Below are 7,076 nucleotides of genomic sequence, written 5' to 3' on the forward strand. Positions count from 1 at the left end.
TATGACCCGCACGTACTGGGAATTTCTCGTTCGTGGGGAACAATTGCAAGCCACGGTCTCCATCACGAATGGGGTTCAACGGCTTACCTACGCCTCCCCGCGTGGGTAGACACACGTTGATCCATTCAGTGTAGCGCGCGTGCAGTACCGGACATACAAGTGCATCACAGACCTGTTAATGCTCAATCTCACGTGGCTGAAAGCCACTTGTCCCTCTAAGAATTTGGACGTGTTGGACGTTGGGTCGTGTAACTATTTGGCAGGCGGGGGTCTCGTTCGTTTTCGGAAATAACCAGCCAAATCGCTCTACCAACTAAGAACTGCCATGCACCACCACCCACAGAATCGAGAAAGAGCTATCAATCTGTCAATCCTCTCCGTGCCCGGGCCGGGTGAGGTTTCCAGTGTTGAGTCAAATGAAGCGAAAGGCTTCACACCTGGTGGTGCCCTTCCGTCAATTCCTTTAAGTTTCAGCTTTGTAACCATACTCCCCCCTGAACCCAAAGACTTTGGTTACCCGGTTGGCTGCCCTGTTGCGGGGCCTGCATTGGTGAAGCAGGTGAGACGGTAATGTAACAGAGGCACAGGGCTTATTGGGTTTTAACCAATGCACGGAACGAACCATCACACAATCGTCCGTGTGGCGCGGAGGGTGGAACGGGAGGAGAGGAGAAGGACATCCACTCTGCTCCCTCCGTCATGCTAGTCTGCTGATTTCTCGTTCAGTAAGACCAAGACACCCGACCACGGTAGTAGCGAGGTGGGAGGGGGGTGTGTACAAAGTGCAGGAGCATCTAAGAAGACGCATGTTTGTCGTGGATGCAAATTGCTGTATGTAGCGTGTAAAACAGTTTGCTATGGTCACGCGGTCGTACGTCATAACCGAAAACTTGTTTTTTAAAGACTGCTTACTTCATTGTGTTCTAACCTCAGTTGTAAAGGAATGTTTTAAGGATCCCATGGGATACCCCTCGCAAACCGTTTTACACGCTGCAAACGGCGACTCACCTCCGCGAGAAACATGCCTCTATGAACAGTCAACGTGGGTCGGAGCTGCATGTTGCCTCTACGACAGACGAATATAAATGACGCCATTTTGTCTGTGTCGTCGCGTCTGAGTTGGTGGGCGTGGCTCTGCGAGTTGTCGTCGTATCCAATGGTCTTGGAGTTGGTGGGTGTGGCTCCTTCCTGCGTGTGCCATAGGTGTCTCACTTGTCGGCGGCTTAGTGAATCCACGCCCCTTCCAGCGTGCTTTCCATGGTCGTCTTGCCTTAGTGAATTATATATATATAGATTCTAAAGGGTTCACAAACTTTCAAGCACAACTGTTTACTATAAGATAGGTAAATGCATCCTGTGGCCAGGTGCAGAAATAAAAGCTCGGAATGCAGCGAGGGAATTTTGGGGCGTTAAACCAGGTTGTTGATTTTATTGCCCAGAAATGCCAAAATAAACAGAAATAAGCCAAAACTACACTCGTTGGCAAACATCCCTTCAGCAGGAATCTCAGAATAGACACAATGGTTGCAGTGGCTCTAGTGGAGTTCTGTCACGTTGTTTGCTTTGGCCAGCAATGACACCTCCTTCCGGGACATTCTGGGATTTTATGGCAGCCGGACTGGAAGGGGCGGGGTCAAATGCCTTCACCATGCAGCGTCTTAGCATTGTGTGAAAAGAAGGAGATGTCAACATTAGTGGTAGCACCCCCTGTCGTCTCGGTTGGTAATTACACCGCTCGACCGATCCTCCAAAGAGGTCCCTTGACATGCATGTGTGACAGAACATATGTACAGAATAGGTGAGTGAATAGAAAGTAATCATTTTAAAAAGATAGTGTAGCGGATGGCCAGTACCCATGCCCGGCTGGGACACCTCTGAAATGGGAGGACTGGGGCAGAGAGTGTGTTCAAGGCCTTATCTCCCTGGGTTGCTATGGCACCAATGATTCCCCACAGGGCACTTCCGGGGGTGCTGTCAGCGGGTGCTGCAGGGACTCTCGAACCCTATGTCATTGAACTCCCACCTTACCCAGAAGTGCTTCCAGACCAATCCTACAGGATACCAGAAGAACTCCCAGGGACTACATAAAAGGAGGCAGCTGCCACTGCTCTAGTAGCCAGAGTCATTGAAAAATGGAGGACAAAGCTAGCTGGAGGAAGGAGGAGGCAGAAGGAAGAAGTGAAGAAGAGTAAAATAGTGTTATTTGTGCTTAGTTTACTGTGCTTGCTGGTGGGAAACAATTAAGGAAGTGTTTTCCACACAATAAAATCCTTGTGTGCTGCTGGACTTATTCTTTGTGTTTGTCTGTGTCAAGTTTGGGGAGCTGGAATGCCCCCTTCAGGCCACAATAGTAATACATAAATAAATAAGTAGCAACAACCATATAATAAAAAAACAAAAGTAGTAACAAATATAATGCACTACACATATAATAAGCGAATTGGAGCAGTTCTGAGGGCAGACGGGCAGCACAGAGTTCAGAGTCCAGATAGCCTAGGAGAGAGCCTGGCAGAACTTTTTCAGATGCTTCAGCACCTTCTGCCCGATGGAAGTTAGACAAAGAGGCCATGGGCAGTGTGGCAGTGGTCTTTCACAATGCTATAGGCTTTATAAAGATTTTTAATTGAGGGCAGAGAGGTCCAATTTGATCTTTTCTGCTGTTGTAGGGCCTTATGGTCAGAGACCCTTTGGCACATTATTATTTTTAATAGTGTAGATGGATGGACAGAGGAGGTCATTTTGCTTAAAGGCTGTTCAAATATTTACTGGCCAGTGCTAAACAAACCGCAGCAATTGCACTAACGCTGTTTGTTTTCTGAATTACTCAACACATCCCTGTGACATAACGGCATTATGCAATTTCAGCATGGTACTTTCTTCAGATGATTTCACAAAAGTTTCTTGCCAACAGAACCTATGTGGGCAGCATGGGGTGCAGGGCAGAAACTGATGACTGAGGAGATGCCCTCCACCACACCACAGCTCTTCTCTATTTATGTGCCTCCCCTTGGCCATATTATTCGTAGCTATGGACTGGGCTATCATTTTTAGCATTCAGATGACATTCAACTCTATTTCAATGTTAAAAGTGGAACTTCATCAGAGCTTTCTCAGCTCACAACCTGCCTCAGTGAAATTAAAACCTGGATGGAGCAGAACTCTTTAAAATTAAATTGCAACAAAACTGAACTCCTGCAAATTGGGACTGAAATGCAACTTAATAAAATGAGATCCTTCCCAGTCCATCTTGGCGGTGATCTCATCAGACCTGCCTCTACTGTAAAGAATCTTGGTGTCATTTTTGATTCCTCCCTCTCTTATTCTGCTCATATAAATCACATTAAGAAACTTACTTTCACCTCAGTAACGTATCCCGTGTTCGCTCTTTCCTCTCCTTTTCTAATGCTGAGAAACTTGTCCCTGCTTTTATCACATCCCTTATTGATTATTGTAACTCGCTGCTGGCAGGTGCCCCTTCTAATCTTATATCACAGCTCCAGCTAATTCAAAACTCCGCTGCAAGAGTCCTGACTCGAACCAGCAGCAGCGAGCACATCACACCCATCCTGCTCCATCTTCACCAGCTCCCTGTGTCTTACAGAATCAAATATAAAATCCTACTAATAACCTACAAAGCCTTAAATAACCTCACGCCAAACTACATCAGTGACCTTCTCCATCACGATGTGCCTGTCCGCCCACTAAGGTCCTCTGATTCTGGCCATCTTGTTGTGCCCCACACTAATCTACACTCCATGGGTGACAGCAGGACCTTCAGCTGTATAGCGAGTGCCCAGACTTTGGAATGACCTCCTGTAATTAATCAGATCAGCTGACTCCATGAATTCTTTTAAAAAAACAACTCACAACTCATCTGTTCAGGATGGCTTCTAGCTCAGCTTAACTTTACTACTCTTCTCTCAGTTCACCTCCATGTCAAGATGCTCATGTAACCTGTATGTGTGTGCTTGAGACCATCAGTTATGTTGTCTGTTAGGCTTTTCTCTGAATTTACTGTCTTAATCTTCTTTATTTATTTATTTATTTGGTTTGCACAATGCTATATACTGTATACCCTGGATTGGCTGGAGGTGTTGGACAGAAAACCTATAAATCTGTTTGCTCAACCACATTCTCTCTCTCTAACCAACATATGATGAAGAAGCATCTCTCTTGCTAATCTGTGATGAAGAAGACAACACAATGAAGAGCACAGTGTCAGCCATATTGAACAGACATGTGGCTGAAAGCTGAGCACCAACGATGCCTTAACTAGAGACATTTTAAGTAACTACAAGTCTGTGTGCCACCTGAGTTACACATCACCATTTTATCAGGTTGTATGGTTGTCAATATTCAAATTTACTTTGCACTTTGTTATTATTTATGAATATTATCAGTAATACATTATTTTATGTGTAACTTAACTCCTGCTTGTCTTGTTACTACATCTAATTGCCTGAGGTTATAGATATAGAAGGGAAGGTGGGGATAAGTTATATAAAAAAATATCTTATAAACAGTGGTAAGTCTGTGAGATTAGGCATTCTAAGGCTGCATATTAATAATACAATAGGGGAAAGTAGAGCAATATATATCACTCTACCAAGATAAAACAATATATATAATAATATATATATATAAACTTAAACCCCAGTGTCTTTTTCTTGCTGTCTCTTCAGTTCTTCTTCATGTCTTTGTCTTTGTCTTTGCTTGTTTCCTTTCTTTTTTTTCATTCCACTATGTAGGCAGATCTGCACAATGGAAAGTGACAAAGCAGTTTCTGCCCATCTCATTTTCTTGGCTGTCGGCCTGGTGCCAACACTCAAAATTTGCTTCTAGGCATTCATTGGAACAGCTTAGCCGCTACTGCCATGCCACTCCAATGTGCCAATGGTAACCCGATCTCCTGCATGGATTTTACCCTGCTAATTGCCTTCACTATTTATTACCTGCACCAACCCAAAGTCCATGAAAACCTTACAATAGAAGTAGCCCTATTGCAAAAGGCCAGAAAATTTGAAACAGAAATAACTGTTTTCCCTTTCCTGTCTTCCTGTGCTACCCTTCTATTTTTTTTTCATTGCCCGTGTGTCCTTTTTTTATTTTAGGTTAACTGCTACCGGAAAGTGTCGGCTAAAACCTCTCCAGAATCCAAGTGCTAAATCCAGCATCTCTCTTAAAACTGACCTGTGCTCTTTACTAAAGACCAGCTCACTTTTCTCCATTTTATTGCATGGAGATTCATAGCCTGTCTTTTTAAACAACTGGTCAGTCAGGTTTTGAATTTTTTGACCTAAGTGTGTGTGCTTTTTAATTACTGCTGACCCTAGCACAGCTGTTAGGACCCTCACACCCCTGTGCATTCCTGACTTGCTGCCTGAGATTCCTGCTGCACCGGCCACCATCCTTTGTTCTTTGGCTTATCCTGTTTCATTCAAACCAACTCCTAAACTGGTGCTTTCTTTCCAACTCAGCCACTCTTGAACTAGCACATTCAGACCTTTCACACACAAGCACTTGAATTCCTTTCATTTCCATTGTTCCTTGTTTAAATTCCACACTTTCTTTACTCAGTATCCTTAAGCCATTATCCAGTTCATGCCCTCTAGTCAACAATTGCCATTCACACTCACCAGCTTCTCTGCCTTCTATCTGATCTCTTTGTCCTGAATCAAATTTCAGTTCAGCTGGTTACCTTTCCTGACAGTGATGAAATATCTCTCAGTGTAGCATGCTCTTTAAATACTGGACAGGCCTCAGAATTACTTGGAGATTGTGGTGCAATGGAGAATAAAGGAAGAAAACACCCTTGCTGTTTTCCCTTCCTTTCATCTCTCCTTTTCCTCACACTCACATTCCCACTCTTTATCTGAGCACTCATCTGTCTCATGTTTTAGGGTTCCAGTCCGATCTGGTTACTGTTGCCCTAACTTTCACCATGGGCGGTTTACATTTCTTTTTTCCACTTCTTTCACTGCTTTCCACTTCAGCAGCAGGTGTTCTACATGCTAACACTTCACAATTATCACACCAACTGTTACATCTTTCAAAACTCTCACTCAACATTCCATAACTTTCACTTTCATTCACTTTGCTATTTTCTTCCTCATCATGATCTTCCTTATTACCAATAATACAAGCTAGTAAACCTCTTATAACAGCAGCCGTCTTCTTTAAACCTGATCTCTGTTTTCTTGCTTTTAATCCTTCCAGCCCCCTTCCATTTTGTGGCACACTCAGCTCAGCTTCTGCTTTCTCTACCTGAACTACAGGTTTCCTAGCTTTAGCCTGCTTGCCTCTGCCACTCTACTGGAAGATGGCTGACTTTAATATAAATTTAGGCATTTCTGAGTCTACAATTTTACTCAAATACAATTTGCCAAATTCGTTATGGGTTGGCCTTCTTTTGCCCCTGTAAGCAAACATACACATACATACACAAAGATACTAAACAAATAAGTGTCGTATGAATGACGCTTGCATCTTTCACCACTCCCTGGCACTTTAATTAGGGACTCACTACCACCAGCACGCACAAACATCAAACATGCAGGTGTCCTTGTGACACACATGAAGTCTCTACACTTTGTTGGTTATATTCAATTCAGCAGCCAAACAAAGTTTTACTTCCACCGCATTTGTACACTGGGTGCCCTAAAATTCACATACATTAACAAACACATACATCAAAACAGTATTTGCAAACAGGGTGCAAAACTTGGTTACCCCAAAATCCTGCCACCTACGCCAATCATTTTATCTTGGTAGAGTAATATATGTATTGCTCTACTTTCCCCTATTGTATTATTAATATGCAGCCTTAGAATGCCTAATCTCACAGACTTACCACTGTTTATAAGATATTATTTTATATAACTTATCCCCACCTTCCCTTCTATATCTATAACCTCAGGCAATTAGATTTAGTAACAAGACAAGCAGGAGTTAAGTTACACATAAAATAATGTATTACTGATAATATTCATAAATAATAACAAAGTGCAAAGTAAATTTGAATATTGACAACCATACAACCTGATAAAATGGTGATGTGTAACTCAGGTGGCACACAG

The sequence above is a fragment of the Polypterus senegalus genome, chromosome 9 (assembly GCF_016835505.1).
Source record: "Polypterus senegalus isolate Bchr_013 chromosome 9, ASM1683550v1, whole genome shotgun sequence".
Classification (NCBI taxonomy): Eukaryota; Metazoa; Chordata; class Cladistia; order Polypteriformes; family Polypteridae; genus Polypterus; species Polypterus senegalus.